A 20,570-nucleotide genomic window follows, 5' to 3' on the forward strand; every position below is an offset into this window, starting at 1 on the left:
AAGAGATCAGAAAACTGACCACACAGTAAGACAACTATCGAAAGCTTCATTGTACCCAAACTACCATTTTTTCCAGGAAAGTCCAGAAAATAAAGAAGAAAACCGCAGCCTCTACAGGAGGCTACACATTCAGTCTTCTCCTTCTATAGGTAGCTTACAGGCTGATAATGGCTTCAATGTTTTCCCCTACAGGAAAAATACTCTTAGAGAAAAACCTTTTCTGCATACACAATCACAAAATTATAAAAGCCTACAGACAGTCTTTAACCACAGGATACCACAGTGGTCAGTTAGCCAGTACCCAAAGCAGACAATGTGAACTGAAGAGAAGAGTGCTTTGAATGGAAGTCAGGAGAACTAAGTTTCATTCCTGGCTCTGGATTTACTATATGGTCTTCAGTAAGTTACTTAAATTTCTCTGGGCCTTTTCCTTTTGTTTTATTTCATATGGAAAATAAGAGGTAATCAAAAAACTTTAATTATGCCTAGGAGGACATCAAAGAACATGTGGATCTGTCCACAACTTCACAGATGAAATATGATCACTCACAGGTGATTAGACGAAAAAGGTTCCAACAGCTTTCACAGCTTCAACATCTTAAAATTAATTCATTTAAAAGGACAAGTCACTTACAACAAATCTTTAGACATGTCAAGAAAAATACTTAAGAGGCAAAAAAGATAATGATCAAATTTAGGATGATGATTATCTCTTCAAGAAGCCATCAGGGAGTAAGATCAGGAACAGCTTCAATTGTACAGGTAACACTTTACTTCTCAAACAGTTTGGAGCACATGTCTGTTTTTCTTGATATGCCACATTTTGTCTGAAATACTTTCTAACCATTTTTTTTTTTTTTAAGTAACCACCAAAACATCTTTAACCAAAAGCTGAATGAAATAAATGAAAACACTTCCCTGGAATATTAAAGGTCAATGGAAATAGTGTGTCAGTTTCAAACATTCTCCTCATGAGCTTAAAAGGCAAGTATCGGGGCGCCTGGGTGGTGCAGTCGGTTAAGCATCCGACTTCAGCCAGGTCACGATCTCATGGTCCGTGAGTTCGAGCCCCGCGTCAGGCTCTGGGCTGATGGCTCAGAGCCTGGAGCCTGTTTCCGATTCTGTGTCTCCCTCTCTTTCTGCCCCTCCCCTGTTCATGCTCTGTCTCTCTCTGTCCCAAAAATAAATAAACGTTGAAAAAAAAATTAAAAAAAAAAAAGGCAAGTATCACTATGATCCCCTAATATGTGGGGGAAAAGAGTGCTGGGCTATAAAAAAAAAAAAAAAAAAAGGAGGGGGCGTTGCCTGGGTGTCTCAGATGATTAAGGGACCACCTGACTCTTGATTTTAGCTCAGGTCATGATCTCATAATTCGCGGCATCAAGCGCCACTTCAGGCTCTGGGCAGATAGCTAGGACACTGCTACGGATTCTCTCTCCTCTCTTCTGCCCTCCCCCGCTCACATGTGTGTGCACTGTGTGCAGCGTGCACGCACTCTCTCTCAAAATAAATAAACATTTTAAAATATATTTCAAAAATATGTACATAAAACTATTTCCAATTTCCAGCTTAGTAAAATATTAAAAGAACACACACAGCGCAAAACACAAAACGAACTGTATTATTAGCACCATGATTGAATCACTTAAGAATACTCAGATAGCTAATAACTTTTACTCTAAACATCTGCCTAAGAAAAATACATTCAAGAGTCACATCCGATAGCCTAGTGTTTAATCTTCAGGGTTGTTTTTACCGAGATTGCAATGATTCGCCTAAACTAATCAAAGGCCTGTCTAAACCTCTACATGGAACCTACCTGTAAAAACTAAATGCCTCTGCAATTTCTGAAATTTTCCAACAAGAAAGTACAGGTCATTCAGCAAAATATATTTACTGTATACTACCATAATAGCTATTTAATTGTTATCATTATGATGCAGATATATAATGGAAACAGATGTTGCTTTTTCCTTTCAGCAAAGCACAGGAAAAGCATAAACTTGCTGATATTGCATGGACTACTATCATAGCACAATAGAGGGGGAAAAAACATTAGCACATGACAATATTAGTTTTTACTACACAACTAATTGCATAAAAAGTATAACTTGAGATCATTAAATCAATGATCTACAGAAGGGAAACAAATAGATTTGTATAACCAGCCTATTTCACATCTGCAGTTGAGAAAATACTTCTGAGAGACTAAGTGTATGCAAAATGCTACCAGTGCTTTCAGAAGACAAAGAAAGAATGTTGTTCTATTTTCTTTGCTCATGTAACATAGATTACAATGCTGCCTCTACAGAGAAATTTTTTTCAATAGTACCAGTATAAAATGGAAGAACTTTTCTGGAAAACAATTTGGCCATCAATATCAAGAACCTTAAAAAAAGTCTATACCCTCATCCAAGTGAATTCTTTTGTAATAATATATTGTAAGGAAATAGCCAGAGGGATGAATAAGATTTATTTAAAAAGCCATTTATCATAACTTTATTTATAATTATGGAAAATTAAAAATTTAACTCTCCAATACAACAATTAATAATTATACATGCTGAAACATTAAACAGTCAACATAAATGACTTTAATAATTTTAATTACACAGGAAATTTTCTACTATTTAATGCCAACTGAATAAAGCAAGATACAAAGTGGTGTCTATCTATATATAAATAAAACATATAAATGCTTGGAGAAAGGCTTAGGGAAATATACAAAATGTCATTTTTAACTTTTGCAAATTATTATGAGCAAATACTAACTAGCTTTTTAATCACAAAAAGTTGTATTTTCTTTAAATAATTAATTCTATATCTGTGCTCTAATACTCTGTGTCCTTGTCCAAAGTTTCTAAAAATTCTTTGCACCAAATAGCCCTATAAGTATTTATAAGTAAATTTACCTAAATTTATGTTGACAAGTTACTTGATCCTAAAATTTTACATATAAAGAAAAGTGTTTGTCAATCACATAGACAACACATTTTTTTCCTGAGTTAAATAGGATGCTTACAAATTAGAGAAAATTTTTATGGGACAAATATTATAAATGCTTACTTACAAACTACCAATATGATGTGTTTTAAGTCACCAAGTCAAAGACATTTTTCAAATAAAACTATTTCTAAGCCAGATAAAGTAGCCTATTAATTGTTCTCTCCAATATGCCAATAAAAAGTTTGCCATAGCTTTCATTAGGATTCCTGGTTTCATGATTCTATTTTTACAAAAAGGAGCTGATTTGTCTTAGGCTATTACTGTCTATTACTTCTAGAAGTCTTGAGGAAAGGTGGGAAGCAGCAAATTCTGGCAATCTGCCTAAAGAGAAATCAATGAAACAAATTAATCCTTCGCAGGCTGCAATGACACAGTAATCCATCATTCAGAGCTGCTTTTATATACCAAATCAGAGAGCAGAGGAAAGAGCCCTGGGGGACATCACAGACAACAACTTACACCAACACTGGGAAAATACTGAGGAATCAGTTTATTTAAAGAGGATAGATTTCAGTTGATTGCCTATTTCGTCAAATAAAGATTTTTTCTTTCACAGTGTAGTGAACCCAAGGCCCAATGACTTTATCTTCAGAATTCACTACCAAATACGCTGGCCGACATCAATAGGGGATGAATGTTTTTAAATAATTAGCATCATTAATCAGTATAAACAAATATCTGGCTGAAGTAATATTACTTTTTCCATTAAAACTCCAGGTGTTAAACACATTCCTTGTTTTCAGTACAGACTAATTCTAAATTCACCTACTAATCTCCAACTTAACTGACCAATTTCTGGTAAACCACATTGAAGTATTTCTTTCACACACAAAATGTAGCCATTTACAATATGGGTAATTTTCTAAGTACTGTGTCCAGTTTAAGGACTTGAAAATTTTAATTTCATCTCTTGCCATTTAAGATTCAACAGCAAATCAGATTATAAATAACTTCTTTCACAATAATAAATAGTTCTTTAGCTTTTAATATCATTGGCAATGCTGAAAGATAAAATTAAACATGGTTTCTTTTTTAAAAATAAACATATCAATGTATGGCAGTACATTCACATTGAGTATATTTATTTACACATATACAAGAACATATGCATCTAAATTTATTCATGCTTATGTAGAAACTTATGCACCTGGGTACATCTTACTCTAGTAAGATGTACTGAGTGGGATTATATTTCCTAGATGAAAACTAATGACAAGAACAATACAGTCACAGCAATATTACTATTCCTAAATACAAATGCATCATTCTTGTGGCTGAACGTGAGAAGTGAAAGAAAAGAATTTCCAAGAAATAAACAAAAACAACAAAAACCTGTCACGATGGTCTCTGAAATGTTAAAACCCAGAGCATCTAATCATAGATGCAAAATAGAAAAAGGTTAAATAAATGCTAACTAGTCAATTTGTGAGTGGCATCTTCGATTCTGTGGTCCATGGCCATATGATTGCAATTCCTGGCCATGCTGATACATTTTTAATTCAATACATGGATCTAGTATTTATTGATTTAATAAGGTTAGGGTATTACATTGTGGCTGCTACTGATGAACTGTCAGCAGTTCTATCTAGTAAAATGTTACAGAGGAGTATCTATTTTAGGGGAGAGAGAAAGAACAGCTACGTAAACGTAACCCCTTCACTACTTGACAGTGGCAAGAGTAAGGTCCCTTCTTTCCTAGACTGCTTTGAGCTCCACACATCTTCTACGACTGAAGATGTTGGCTGCCAACTGACCGCGGTGACCGTGAAGAGACTGCAGCAAAGCCTTCCAGGTACACCTTCAAAATGAGGGAAAGCAGTGATTTACATCCCCATCTCCACCCTCTGGCCTCTCCTCATAGGTTGTGAAGCCCATACACACGCAAGGACATTACACATGCGCGGACACACCCAAAGACCTGAGCCCTTACCTTGTCACCTAACAGAGTTTAAAGGAGCCTTCAGTGACTTCTCTCTCTGGACCCTAATATCGTCCACTGCTTCGTTAGCATGCAGGCAGACATAATGGTGTTATGAAGGAGGTGATAAGATATTCTACTCGTTCTACCGAATATCACTGAGTGTCTGCCAGTGAGATTTAATGCTCAAGTCACCGGAATAGGGGCAACTCAAGAACTCGGCAAAAGTGTGTGTGTGAGGCTGTTTATGTTTCCGCATCCGAATATCACACTTTGTGAGAGGGTCGCACACTAATTGTTTTGCTAGAAGCGGCACATGTTGTGTGATTGGAGGTCAAGTCTATGTCGTTGCTCGGTGTGAATAACAATTTGAGAGAAGATAAGCGCTCGATGCTGAGATTAAATCTTTCCCAAAGGGATGTTAAGAACAAAGGTAGGAGCTATTAGTTTCATACAGCCTGTTGCATACTCTCGAGGTCAGAGAGATATGGGACACCTCAGACACAACACTGGTAATCTTCAGATACTTTACTACGTTACCAGAATGTCAACTCTGTGTACCTACCACGTTACCTGATCTCACTCACTCTGTCTCAGAGGACTCCTAAGTGGCAACATCTATCTGGCAACTTTGCAACAAAGTTTTCCCCTGCTAATCTGTCCTCCCCTGCACAAGTAGTTGGCCTGGAAGAACGCGCTTCCACGGTGGGTATCTTCCTGTATGCTCCTATGCGCACTGTCTGAGAGTGAAAGACTACCGCTTAGTCAGTTGACTACCCCAGGTGGCGACCTCACGTTAACATAACTACACGCTCGTAAATGTTGCCATGATTATTACCAACAGACATCTCTCGATGAAGAAAACTCATCCAGATTACTCTTTCGTTCACCCTCTCAAAACATTTTTGATGATACTGACACTGGCTCAGCGTGTTCTCTCCCACTGCTTGCCTGTTCCCGCTCTATGCTAGAGAGTTGTACGCACAAAACACTTGCCACACCTCTATAAGGACAACAGAATAAGTTTAAGAGAATCTCACACCAACTGACTTTGCTCGGCTCTTCTGTATTATAGTTGCAACGAAAACTAAGAAAAAATCGGAAGTTTTGTTTACGATTGAAGATTTATAAGGCACCGCAGCACTCTCAGGCCTTTGCTGCTCTACCCGCTAAGTCCCAAAACCTACCGCACTAGAACAGGGGAAACTTATAGGCTGCATCAGGCGGGTCAACACCTGCACGTCTTATCGTCAGAATAAGCCCCGGAAAGACTAATCCCGCTCACGCAAAGGCTCTACAGAGCCGGTCTGTCACTCGTAAGGGAAAGGGGCAATGACTGACAAAGGCACTGGTACTGTCATTTCGCCGTCTGGTGACTCCTACCTGACACTTGCCAACGTTTGCGGTAGAAGTATGTGCTATCATTCACACAAGCTCACCCGGGACACATTTCCCAGGCACCAAGCTGGTCACTGCGCCGGACCAACGGGAACACAAAATTCCTTGCACCTCACAGGCGATGACGACCTCTCAGCGTGGGGCCTGGGGTCTCCTCGCTCTGCATAGCGTAGCGACCACTCGCCTCGGTCTCGAGCAGTCTTTCTCTTAACCTTCAAGCACGCTCCGCAACCAGGTACGCAGCTTCGCGGGCCGGGGGACCCACCTCAGCGCACTCTCACACGCATCAACCATACCTCGACCCGCAAATGGTTTTCACAATATCCACCCTAGAGCGACGACTCCCTGTCCCTCCTCTCCGACGCAGGCTCACCCTCGGACGCTATTTATACGTCTCGCAAGGATTTCCCATGCGTGGCCACTGGGCACCCATCATCCGCAGACACGCATGCGACACACTTGCGTCTCGCGCAGAAACCCAAGCCTCGAATCGTATCAGCCTCATACTCTCCAACGACCCTAGCTGCTCGACTATGGCTGTATCCTATCGTTGCCACGGGATGTCAGGGACCTCTCTGCTTCCGGGAAACTGCCTCCACACGCCCCTGGCCGATGATGTCTACGAGGGATGAGTCCCAGGGCACTCATCACGACACGGAATGGTACGTGATAAGGTGACACCCCGGCACTGGAGAACCCGATCTATCCTGGAGCCCTGAAGTTCACGTCACAAGAAGTGCAGAATAGATATTCGTCTCGCAAGGGAGTGCCATCTGTGGCGATTAGTAAATCAGAGAACCATAGTTTTCTACCGTTCCGGACCAAACACGGGTGTAAAGGCACCTCACGACATGAGCCCTGGGACGTTATGACGAGGGCAATCGCCGAACCAGGTGCCACGCCCTCTCAGGCCGCCCTCGTACAGGGTTCCCATACGCTGATCCGACGGGCTAACAACATAGGCGCAGATCAATCGTTCTTGAGGGCCTGCACACAGAGGGCTTGCTCTGGACCTGGACCAGGCCCTCAAAAGGCGGTGAAACATCGTCTCTACGTTTCGAAGAAGATCTCAGGGACCTGCCGCACCCCAGGATACTCAACGGACCGGCTTTCAAAAAGCTTGGGACTGGGGATAGCTCCTCGCAGCCTAGAAGAGGTCGACTTGTACCAGGCAGTCTCGTGCACTACTGCACCATGGGACCGCCGCTGCCCCCCTGAACTAACTCCGAAGTCCGCACCTCCTCAGAGAACACTTTGAATTGACCCCGCAGGCTAGTCAGATGGACGTTTCTCCAACTCTGCAGGGAGGACACAAGATGAATTCGGAACCCGTGGCATCGTGACGGGTGGTAGGGTTGGCAGCCTAGTGGACAGCGAACGGCACAACTCAGTGAGACTTAGAACTTCCTAGACTCATCAGTGAGGGACAGCATACGTAAACAGACTAGATGCGGTTTAGGACAGTGACGGTCGGACAAAGGTCGACAGAAAACACCATACCGGAACAGGCATCAACTCACTGCGGTAGTTGGAACTACTTAAATTCATTTTCATTATCACAATCTTTGAGACCCGCCAAAGCTTCGCAACCGCTACTGACCAAAACAGTTTGCCTTCTCCGCAAGAGGGTTTGGGGTAAATTAAGTTTCCTGAGATTTACCTTCTGTATAACTTCTCTCTATGGTATGTGGTGCACCTCACAGAGGAAAGCAGACAACTATAGCAGCCGCACTCACCGAAAAGCACTACCTGCTCGATCTTCCTCATTCATATACTAATAATAATCGGGCCGACGGTAATTGGAGTTGTTTTCCTACTATTACGCACGAGCTCTTCAAGAGGGATGCTCAATCTCCTGATGCATCAGAATGGTTATACAACCCTCCTCCAAAGGAACGTTAATAACCAGCTGATACTCGCTCATAAGTCTGTCTAGGACCAAAAACAACTCCCGCTCGCAAACTAAAAGGTGGGTATTTTTTCCCCCTCCACAATTGGGCAATAAAAAAAACAAAGGGAAATGGCTCTCAAGATCTGGATTTTATGTTGTTTTGGTTTTTGTCAATTTTCAAGGCATATTGTGTGGCACTGTACCGTTGGGAGGCACTTGCTTTCAGTGTGTCTCTCATCGGTTACACTTACCACTTTGACACTCGATACACTACTCCAGAAACCTGCGCAAAAGAGTAATCAGGCAGGAGGGACATATAGGGAAAGATGCGAGAAGACACTCGAGCAGTGACCTGGTCTACCAGACCACGTTTGGGAAGAATGATGGTGGGGCATAAAGAGAGACATCTGAGCACGGCACCGACGGGGTCCCACTTGAGCGCCGATCTTCCCAACACACCAAACCCCTCCCTCTCCCCCACCCACCCACACTCCCTCCCTCTCCTCTCTCTCTCTCACTCATCGCAAAACTCCTGGACCATCCCTCGGCCAACTAAGGGCCTATGGTGACTCAAATCACTAGGCTAAGTAAATTAGAACTGGCCAACTGTGCTAATTCGGTTTATTGCGCTTCATGGGGGCCCACTCTCATCAACTCACTGACACTCAACACTAACTCTCAGCGACACGTCACGCATCTTTTCTATCGCCTAGGATCGCACTGATCCTAACCAGGTCACACGCACGCCGGTTAGTTGAGACACGTCGTCTAAACCCCCAGCTGACAGACGTCTCCTGCCGCCCTCTCCCACTAAGGAGTCTTCACGGCCACTCTTGGCAACCGACTTCGCTACATGGCTGGATTGATGCGGTTAGCTCATATTAGCGTAACAAACCTAAAACACCCTCAGTCATCCATCCAAACAGATGGGCAGAAAGAAACGTCTTAGCTGTGTGACGGGGATTCCAGCCCCATTGTCAAGCGGGAGACAGCGGCTAAGTAGAGGCAATAGAGTTCCGGGTTGGGGCTACCTGGCTCATCACACCACCTCGGCTACCGGGGCTAGTCCATCTCCACCTCGCAGCCAAATTTCAGTGCACCACGGGATACAAATTGTCCACTCCTGAGCTCTCCCGGTCCTCGTCAGGCCCCCCCGCCCCCCCGCTCTCCGGCGACACCACGCGACTAACCCCCGACAGCCCGAGTTGCGCGCCCCTGGTGGCCCCCAGGTGCCCCCAGCCCTGACCAGCCAGTGCTCACCCCTCACTGAAGCCTCTAGATACAAACGGCACAAGCGCTGCTTTTCCTGCCTCCAGATCCGCGTCGTATCCTCCCACCTATCAATGACTCGCCGAGGTTTGGGGTGGTGGTGGTTCTTTTAAAAGTATATTAAAGGATCATTGGCGTCTCCCCGTCAAGTCATTACGCCTTTATCCCCATCAATTAACCACACCTCAGAGGGCTGCTATTAAGAGCTAAATTGAGCTGCAAAAGTAGGTATCCCGTTTCAGGCAGATGTTGTCATCTCCCGCAGAGCTAAGCAGCCGGCGGGGCCAGACCCGCAGCTTCAGCAGCTGCCCGGGCGGCGCTGGACCAGGTTAAGGACTAGGAAGTGCGGGACCAGAAAGGCGGTCCCCGTCCTCCGTTGTGCTGGTGTGCTAGGAGCCTGGTAGAGCGGGGAGGGCCCTAGCTCCCGGACTTCAAGCGTCGTGCGTGTCAGAGGCAAGAGTCTCCAGAGTTGTGCCAGGGAAAACGCCAAAAACGAGCCGTGCGTTTTTGCGCAGAGAAGTAGAGTGGAGAATGTTCGCAAAGCCGGAGCTCCCCTCCAGAAGAGGGGCGTGGAAGAAAAGAGGGCAAAGTAATGAGTTTGGTTGGCAGCCTTACCCCAGCAAACCTCACCTCCTCTTCCCGCCACCTTTAGCCTCCTTTTTCCCTGGTAGCAGGCCCCCAGAACCTCAGACCCCCTGGTGGAAGAAGGCGCAGTGTTGTACAGGGATGCTAGCTATACATGGAACTAGGGAATCTGGGACAGAAAGGTGGCATTTAGGACAAAGGGGTTCCCTAGGAACCGCCGCGGACTTCTATACGGGTGTGTCTTTTTACTCTTCCTCACCCCCAGTCACTCCCTAGGTCTTGGGGCAAGGCTGTCCCACGAAACTGGGAGGCCCCAGAGGCTAAGGGAAAGAGGGAATAGGGGACGTGGCCCTCGCTGCAGTTACAGGGCTTTCCTCCCGACAGTGACCACAATAAATTTAGCCAAGACTAAAGGAGATTAATTTCCCAGCATAATCCAATTAAAAGATTTCTAAAGTAATCTTTTGCGAAAATGAAAAAAAAAAAGTGCGCAGCGAAAGAGGGAACTGGTTTTGATGACAGTGATTTATAACCTCCGCACAGCTGCGCTGGTCCCTCGCTCTCATGCACGCGATTTGACCAAAGCATCCCGTCGGTGCCTCCAGTCGAAACCCTCGCCTTTCTGAAAGACAGCCATCCATCACGCCAACCTGGGCTAGGGTTGCTTACAAGCACCATAGACTTTTTTAAGTGCTATTAGATTTATGGTCTCTTTTTCGACGCCCATCCAGAGTAATTAGCACATATGTTCTAAATAGATGATAGTTTTGTGAGCAATAAAGCAATTACCCATCGTTGGAGCTGACAGTTCCTCCAACTAAACTCCAACCAGCAGCTAATTGGAAAAGTCATTTCAGCTCCATTGTCTGCAATTAGTCCTGCTAAACTACTACACCCCAACTAGCTGGTTTGAGGTTAATTTATTCAGTGTTGTATTTGCAGGAACAGACACCGGCACGAAGGGACTTGCCTTTTGCCCCTCCAGACTGCGCCCTGCAACTAGAGGAGCAGGTGGGTGTGAGAGGCCAATATTTTGGGGGTTGGTATGATTCTCAGGGGAGGTAGTGCCTGGCCTCCTCAGCTTCAAGGTCAGTGTCCAGCTCGCTGAACACAGCAAACAGAAAAAGCTATTGTTTCTCCTACTGGGCAGTAACTGAAGGAAACTGCTCAGTTTGTGCTACAAAACCTTGGTTAAAAATAAGCATAAAAGAGAGGGGAACATAAGCATAGTAGAGGTGACAGGGTTCTGAGTTCACCTTTCCTCTCGCATACCCAGTCCTGACCCTGCCACCAAACTGCCCCCTAAAGAATAAACGTGGACTCAGACCCACACAAAACAGCAAAACCCTGTGCCCTCATTGGGGAAAGACGGCGTTCAATTCTTGGAGTAGCTCAGGGGAAGAAAAGACTAGAAAAGTCAGGAAGCCCTGCTTCTGCCTTCAGCCTTTCTGAACTCAAAGTCACTTTATCCTTGAAACTGGGGGTTCTCCTTGACTTTTTTCCTTTTTTTTCTTCCTATTTTCCTTCCTTCTTATCTTTTTTCCTCTTTCCTTTCTAAAGTTAAGCCCAATGAATCCAATATTTGTGCACAGTGAGTGGAAAAAAAGTGTTAAACGTCAGTTTGACACCCCACCGGAGCTTCCAAATATCCAGCGTCTGGGATTCTTCTACTTAATTTAATCTTTATTAGAAAGGGCGGCTCCTACCCTCCTATTCACCAAGAAACCCCGGGAAACAGATCTGTTGGGGTTCAGAATTGAGGACGGCAAGGAGAGGAGTTAAAGAAGGATTAATCCTCTCCCATCCAACCTCGAACTTTGGAACTTCGATCTCCAGTAGGCTGGGGGACGGGGGAGGGGTTCAAGGTCCCAGCCCTGACAGCCAAGGGTCTCTGCAATCTGGAGCAGGGGGGCAGGGAGGCTGGCAGGTTGAGATGGGAACTTGTAGCCCTGGTAACCAAGTATTCTTCTAAAGGAATTTACAGCAAAGTGTCCCAGGCTCTGGGAGCAATGCGAATCTTATTTAAAAGAACATTGCGGGGGAGGGGAAGCATTTCTTAGGAGGTAAAGCCCAGTGCTTTTCAGTCCTAGAAATCAAATGTCCTTTTCTGGATAGTCATTTATACTTCACCTGAGGGCTGTTTCTCCTTTTTAAAGTAAATGTGATGCTTAAGGAAGACAACTTAGGTGGTATTTTAGTTAGCATATGAGACTTACTAGAATAATTCTAATTTCAAATTTCAAAACAAATTGTAACCAATTTCTCACCTTCAAAGGTTTGGAGTTATGTATCTATAGCAAGAAAAACTTTTAAATTGCCTAATGTCAGGCTCTTGTTTTCCACTTATTTATTGTGTTTTAACCAATTTAATTCCAAGAAAGACCGAAAAGAAAAAATACTGGGGAGAAAATGGAAAGCAATGGTCTCATGTTACCCTATCACCTCTCTCTCACCTGTCACACAGTCTCCACCCTCTGAAAAGAAATCCTCCTGTCAGTGTGACTTCCAGTTGAAAATGGAAAAGAAATGAGATGTTTTCACTAAAAGGCTGTCCATCGTGCTCTCAATTATTTGTTGTTTTTTTTTTTTTAACTAATATGACATCCCGCAGAGTGAGGACAAGAAAGAACTGAAGGAAAAGTGGCTCCAAGTATCACCTAGGCTTGGTAGAGAATCTTCATGTGGGTGTGTGCATATTCATGTGTAAAGGCAAAATAAGCAACCCAATCCGACCCTGCCCCCAGAGTGTATAGGAAACATTTACATACATATCCATGTACTCCGAAAAATCTCTAAGCACATGTGTGCAGAAATGTAGTCCTACGCAAGCTCAGCTTGCACACACAAGCCCCACACACATGTATTCACTTCTGGACTAAAGGCATTTCATTGCTCCCATAGTTTCTTTCCAATAAGAGCGATTAGATAATGTCCATTCAAAGTTGCTGATCCAGAGAGAAAATAAGAGTAGATAAAAGGAGATTTCAAGTGACCTCCTCGTCCCTTTCACACCAACCTGAGCCCTAGAATAGCCAAGGATCAACTCACACAAAAGCCCTTTCCTTTTGCTTTTCAGCTTCAGAAGATTTCATGCAAAGGGTTAAACAATAAAACAGAACTATCCTCAAGTTTTGTTAGATCATGCTTTTGGAATACTTTATTAACTCCTCCCATGGTTGAGCTAGGTTTATTATTCACCTCTGAAACGAGTAAATAAAATATACATAGCATAACAGAAGGCATAATTATTTATTGCTCCATGTGGTTTATATCAGTGGTATAGCATGCTCATTCTTTTTCATTTAAACTTTACCTAATCCCCCTCTCTCCTTGGTGATGGAGGACACTGTGATAAACATATCTTTCCACTGACAGTTTAGAAGGAAATGTCAGCTTTATTATTTAGATCAACCTTCTGATAGGTAAATACTATTGTAATATGACCATAGTTACCAATAGATCTGCTGGCTTTGTGAGTCAATACTTTTTCACCAGTTTCTTTTATAGGCAGTTAAGAAAGTGACATTAAAGAATTAAACATATTCGAGCAGAATTTAATCAGCGAATGTCCAACTCCGATCTACTCTGATGGGCTAATCCTGCGGTAAAAAAAAATAGGTGTTCTGACAGGTAACTATTAAAAGAAATTATTATATGTGCAGTTGATTTATTGTCAGGGTACTTTAACAAGCTTCAAACTCATTTCAAAATTCCAACTTTTCATCCAGACCCAAATCATTTACCCCAGGAAAAAGAACCACGCGGTTATTCTTCACTCTAGTCTCCATTTGAAATTTAAAAATACATTCTGTAACACAGAAGTCTCTAGTTCTTTCTTTCTTTTTGCATAAATGCATTTAGATAGCTAAGGCTTGATTTCTACAAAAAGTAAATATTTGTCCCTGGCTTCTCTAGTGTACTAGGAATGATTGTCACTTTTCCTCCGATAAAAGGCTTGATTTGCATCCAAAGGTCAGCACTTGCTCCCCTGCCACCCTCCCATGGCTACTCCTGGCCCTCTAACGGGAGGCCCAAGCAGAAAGCGGAAGTGCTTCCTTTATCTCTCTTTCCAAAACACATGCTTTAAATGGCTGGTTTGTGATAGAAAACTAAACCGTTTTCTAAGGTAAAGCACTTATCTCTGGACATTCTGACCCAAAGGTGACAAAGAAGAAATGCTCAGACTACCAGAGTGATAGTGAATATGCAAGCCTGCTCATCCGTGGTTCAACCACAAGGGCAGGCTAAGAGCAGCCAGTCCAACAGAAGTTCGGCTCCCAATTTGGCCTTCCCATCTTTGTTTTCATTTTGACAGAGGCAGAAGTTTTTACAACTGGGCAGCCACAATACAGACTGAGTTCAGTCTTGTGAGGGGGTTTTCCTGACTTAGGCAGGGGCTTTTGCTTATTTGTTTGGGTTTTGGTTTTGGCTTTTTAATAATCACAAAACATTAGGCAGGCATTCCTGTGCCTCTCTCTATCCTTCAAAGTATCATTCTAAAGACAATTTTAAATATATCTTCTTCAACTGTGTTCCTCCCAACCTTAATCTCATGCCAAGGGAGACTAATTGATTTGCACCTTTAAAACAAGCTCTTTGGGAAAGGTCTGCAGTAAGAGCAGTAGAACTGACCTTTCTCCCAACAATTGCAGGCATACTCATTTCTCCAGATGGGCTTGATAAAACAGGATTATTTCCTTCAAGGAAAGAAAGATTTGGGATAGCAGGGTGTTAATCAACTAGAAAGTCTGCTTAGATCCAGACTCTGGGGCCTGGAATGCAAGTCAGCACAGTATATGCCACCACCAATCTCTGCTTCTCTCCTTCTCCCCAGCAGGTCATACTGTTTACCAGCGATCTGGCTGGGAGAGATCAAGTGTTGGGTGGAAGATATTTTAAAAAGTGATTCAGGCTGAGCCATAATGCTAGCAACCCACAAGGGAAATTGCAAGCTTACAACCTGATTCCTCTTTCCCAAGCAGAGAGGTAACTTCTCATCATCTCTTGGAACCACACTGGAGACTTTATGCGCATTGAATGGGCCTGTGGGGACTACATGGCCAGAGAAAGACTTGAAAAGGGAAACTGGGAATCCCAGACCCTGGCGAGCTTTTCCCCATCCCTAGACCAGCCTCACCAGGTGAGAGAGACCTTGGAGAGGACCGAGTATATATGGTCACTGGGCTGGCAGTCTCAAGTAGGGTACTGAGGCAAGGGCCACAGTGGGTCTAGGTCCAAGAGCTACCTCTATATGCTTAGACTTAAAGGCAACCAAGGTGGAGGACTTCGTTGAAAAAGGAGAGAGAGAGAGAGAGATCTGGAGAAGAGGCCTAAAATAAAGGTGGAAATTGCAACTGTGTTTTCCTCTCCTGCAGTTGAGTAGGCCTGGACACTTGCGGGGAATTTCAGTTTGTGGACCTACCTACTCCCACAAAATATGATTATTTTTATGTCCTCATGGGGCGCATAAGGCCCCAGGACCAGTGTGCCAAGTTGAACCAAGAACAAAGGAGAGCTTCTCAGAGAGAAAGCAGAGCTGCCCAGGACCTGAGCTGACCCCTCAGTCCCTCCATGGAAGCCATTTTGCTGGGGCTGAGGCTGTGAGCACAAGAGGAGGCACACCCACACAGTGTGCAAACGCGATACGGAACACAAGGTCCGTAAGAAGAATTGAGCCCTGAGTGTCGCTCGGGCTGTACAAGTCCCAGAGGGGGACAGCACCTTTCTTCCAAAAAGCTCGGGTTTCTTCCTGCCCCCTGGCAAGACAGAAATTTGGCACATAGGGCCGGCAGAAGAGCGATCTCTCCACTGCTCTGAAAAGCCGAGATTTTCCACAGCTACGGTCACCACCGCCAACAGCCCCCATCTTTTGGATTATGGCCGGTTACTACATCCCTTTTTCCCTTCCTCCTGGAGGAGGGGGTGGCTTCGCCTGAAGCTTCGAGGGCCCCAATTCTCCCCATGCCCAGGGTCATGCCGGATCCCAGGGGCCTCTTTCATGTTTGGAAGCTCAGGGTGGGGGCTAGCGGAAAGAGCCCACGGTGAGGGTGAACGGGCGCCACCACTCTCAGGAAGTCTCAGCTCGTCTTAGCGCCACGCCTTGTCCCTAGCCTGCGTGGCGGGACCGAGGCCAACCCAGTCCGGCTGGCTGAACCTCTAGCCCATGCAGCCCCGGGGCGCGGCCCGCGGCGTCGACTCCCCCCGCCCCCTGCGCCCGCCCTGCGCGCCCTCTGACGCAAACGCGCGCCCCTGCCCAGCGCAGAGGAAAGCGCTCTTGTAGGTTTTAATTGAGGCTCTTCCTTTCACGCACACCCCCTCAGTCCCCACCCCTGGGAGGTGACCCCTCCCCGCCCCCAGCCTTCGTGCTGCCGCGCGAGGAGCCAGGCTGGGCTGCGGGGCTAGGGATCTGATGCTCGGTCGCCGCCGCCGCCGCGGGTTCTCCACTCGGGAGAGCGGCTTGGTGTCCCTTTTAATCCGCTGACACTATCGTCCACATCAAAGAGGCAGCCATCGATCGCGTTACGTTAGGGGATCCCATTACAAACGGCGCCCGCAGGTGGGCGGCGGGAGCAGAGCTCGTCAGGCTCTAGCCATAGCCAGGCAAGGCGCGGGCAACCGGGCCAGCCCAGCCGGACCCCGCAGCCGGTTCCACCACAGCTCCGGCTCTGCACTGGCGGCACGGATGCTAAACGCCACCCCCCTCCTCAGCCACCGCGCTGGAGGCCCGGCAGCGGTTGCCCACTGGTGGGGGGGGGGGGGGAGCGGGGGGGGGGGTAGGATGATGGGGGTGGGGAGACCTGTTTTGAATTTGGACTGAAGCTCGGCTGGCAGGATCCTCAGCTGCAGAAGGGCGCGACGGCCGCGGTCCCTGTCCTCGCGCTTTGGCGGGACAGAGGCTGGGTGAGGATGGCTCCTGAGCAGGCCCCGCGGAAAGTTCTCCTCATCCCGCCCTGGCTGCCTGGACTCCGGCCCCCGGCCTGCCGAGGCCAAGAGAGTCAACTCCTCCTCCCGGCCTGTCCGCGTTGCCAGCCCCGAGTTCAAAAGAAACAATTATCATTGCGTTACTTGCCTGGTGGAGAAGGACTTGGCGAAGTCTCGCTTCTGGTGCCCACGACTCACGGTCCAGGGTCCGAGGGTGGCTGGGCCCGCAGACCCGGCGTCCAGCGGGCCTCCGGTTCCCTGGAGCTCGCTTTCGCCGCCTCTTCCACTCGCTCTCTCTCCACGTTCTCTTTCCTTCTCCTTGTCTCCCTCTCTTCTGCCTGCTTCCTCTACCCTCGACTGCCTTTCTCTGTACTAGATGGGGAGTAAAATTTAGAATTTGGATATAAAAAGCTTGTCCTTTCTTTTTTCTCTCTTTTTAATCTTCTCGTCTTTTCTTTCTTCCTTTTCCTTTTTTTTCCTTTCTTTCCTTTTTTCTTTTTTTGTCTTTTAATCGTGTTCGTTTCACCTTTTAATTGACCAGGAGACGTGAGAGCGTTTATTTGGGGGAGAAGGCCGAGGACAAGGAGCTCCTGCCTGCCCCATTCGCCTCCTCTCCGTCAGCTGCGTACAATGGGCCGCCGCTTGCAGAGTGCATTGACTATCTCTCCATTATTCAAGCTGGAGGGGCTGTGGGGCAGGCACGGAAAAGGCTTTATTCTGCTCTTTAAAATCATCGCTAGTCACTAAGCGGTCGCTGACTCCCGACTTGGAGGCTGGAGTGACCGGGAAGCGCAAAACGCACCGCGAACACGCAGCGTTTCCCAAACCCCTCCCTGGTGAAATTTAAAGTGAGAACGAGTATTAAAAAACAAACCCTACCTCTGTCAATACAGCGTGGCCATTTGCTCCCACCTTTACCTGAGGGCGTGTTGAGGATCGGGATGCTGGAGCTGAGACAAACTTTTACGCTCTCCCGAGTCGAAGGGCGGGCAGGCGAGCGCGGCTCCCACCCCCAGCGGCTGCCGCGGCGGCTTTGTCACTCCGCACAGCTCCGCACCCGCCTGAGCCTGCCTAGGGAGCGATCTCAAAACGAGGGGGGTGCGAGTGTGCTATTGGAGAATATGTAACTAATAGAAGTATCATTTTCCCCAGTACGATCTTTCAAGGAAAAAAATCCATTGAAAGAATTTTCAAAGTGCTGTCTCCGTTTGGAGAAAAGGCGCAGGCTGCCTGCGGGGAGGGGAGGAGAGACCCGGCTGTGCGCCTCCCGGGCGCGGCTCCCGTCCGCTAGGTGGCAGCCAGAGCCAGCGATTCCTGCAGGCCCCGCGGCGGGACCCGCTCCTCCCTCCCGCCCCTCCTCCCACGACCAATCGCCTTCGGGAATCGGGGTCTCTCTCTCTCTCTCTCTCTCTCTCTCTCTCTCTCTCTCTCTCTCTCTCTCTCTCTCTCTCTCTCTCTCCCTCCCTCCCTCTCCTTGCTCTCGCTCTCTCGCTCTCTCCTCTCTCCCCATCCCTCCCTCCTCGGTCTCTCTCTCTCTCACTCTCTCCCCCTCCTTCCCCCTCTCCCCTCTGTCCTCTCTCGCGCGCTCTGTCTCTGTCTCTCTTTCCCTCGCCTTCCCTCCCTCCCGCTCTCCTCCCTCTCCCCTGCAGCTCCCCCCTCGTCCTCTCCCCACTCCCCTCTCCCCCACCTCTCCCCATCTCCCATTTTCCCTTGTCGGTCGCTCTCCCCTTTCCTCTTTTCCTAGGACTCTGACTTAACCGCACTAACCGCCCCCCCATGAGGACTTACTACTGTTTTATTAATAATTATTTAAGCGTTGTTTGAAGTTTGGAACTGCCTGAGAATACCAAAGAGGAGAAAAGAAAGGAAAAACCAGACTGATTGTAAAGTTTATTTTTAAAATCATCATGGGATGAATAGGAACCGTTGATTCAGATTGATTTTGTGGCAATAGCTGCATATTCCAGGAGTGTGTTTTGTCATAATTAAACCTTTAAAACCATTATATACTTTGGGCCAAAAAATAGGAAGTCCTTACTTTGTTTCTTAAAACGATATAAAATGAGCAGAATCCACACTTGGATTATGCTTATATATGCGAACGAAGAAAACAATTCAAACCCAGTATATTTCATGAATCATTAAAATGGTGAGAGTTTAATTCCCATTAAAAATTTCCCTAACATATTCAACGACACTGTCTTCACGCTCATAAAACCTAATTTTAAAAACTTTTCAGAAGAAATCAAAATAATGTCCTTCTAATTCTCTTTTACCCATTACAAGGCTTTCTCCCCCTCGCCATCCCTTCCCCCTCTAGTGTTCGTGTGCGTATGTGTGTATGTGTGTGTGACCATAGACGACCCATACTAATCAGGTCTCAGAGTAAATAGCAGCGCAGGGCGATCTCAATGTAAATTGCGCTTGTCAGAAGCACACCCCCCCCCCCACTTTCCCTCCTCCTCCTCCTCCCCTCACCATCCCCGTCAGTAGGTAGCTAAGAGGGAGGGGGAAAAAAAAAAGAAAGAAAGAAAAAGAGGAGGGGGGGGAGGGGCTCTCCAACCAATAGCGTGCGGGAGGCTTGGCTAACCTTAGACTCCCATTTTCTCTCCCCCCCGATTCAGGGCTCTGACCAGTCAGTCGCCTTTGATTATCAGTTGCCAGCAGCCCTTCTCTTGGCTCCTTGACACGAGCTCCATATAAGGCAGCGATCTCCATAGAAACGTGTCAGTTTCAATAGTAGTGTCAAAGTTCACTATATACAGACATTCGCGCAGATCCCCCTTTCGGAAACATTGCTCTGCGAGTCCTCCCGTTTAAACGCATTCAATTTTGGGGTCTCTCTCTCTCTCTCCTCTCTCTCTCTCTCTCTCTCCTCTCTCTCTTCTCTCTCTCTTCTCCTCCTCCGCCTCTCTCTCAATCTCTCTCAATCTCTTTCTCTCTTTTCTTCCCTCTCCTCTCTCCCTTTTCTTTTCTTACATATTCTATTAGTTGTTTCCCTTGCATTCTTCTTCTTTCTCTTTTTCTCCCTCCTCCTTGTCTTTTACTCCATTCCTGCAGAAGAGAGAGGGCTAAACTTTAAAAAAAAAAAAGGAGGAGGAGGCACCCCCTTCGTATTCTTCTTATCGTTATTTTATACATATATGATTTTTTTTTGGAGGGAGGGTGTTGGTTCCCGGCTGAAGAGCACTTATTTAAAATACTAAAAAAAGAACATTTTTGGGCGATCTCCAGGGTTTTTTTAACTAGCTCTGTGTGTTATAGCAGAAGAAGCAGAAGAAGGAGCAAGAAAGAGGAAAAGAAGAGGATTATTTATTCGACCTACTTTGGATGTCTCTCGCTTTTTTTTTTTAATTGAAATTCTTTTTCTTCTGATTTTTATTTTTTCGATTTTGCTGTGAATTCCTCGCCGGCGTGAATTATCTCGTATTTTTCTCCCTCTCCGTCACCTCCCGAAAGAAGAAGGCAGCGAGAACCCGGCGCCACCGGCACAACAAAAAGAGCAAAGTGTGTGATCCTCCTCGCCGGCTGCCTCCCTCTCTCCAGCGCTGCCTTCCTGAATGGCTGGCTGCGTCCAGCCCT

At 46.1% G+C, this 20,570-nt stretch overlaps 1 pseudogene; it reads right to left on the minus strand.

Moving 5' to 3' along the window:
* Positions 1-18,445, minus strand: part of LOC113593461 (ATP synthase subunit d, mitochondrial-like) — a 39,356-nt pseudogene extending 20,911 nt beyond the window's left edge.
* Between the last annotated feature and the right edge of the window lie 2,125 nt (positions 18,446-20,570).

This window comes from Acinonyx jubatus, chromosome A1 (assembly GCF_027475565.1).
Source record: "Acinonyx jubatus isolate Ajub_Pintada_27869175 chromosome A1, VMU_Ajub_asm_v1.0, whole genome shotgun sequence".
Lineage (NCBI taxonomy): Eukaryota > Metazoa > Chordata > Mammalia > Carnivora > Felidae > Acinonyx > Acinonyx jubatus.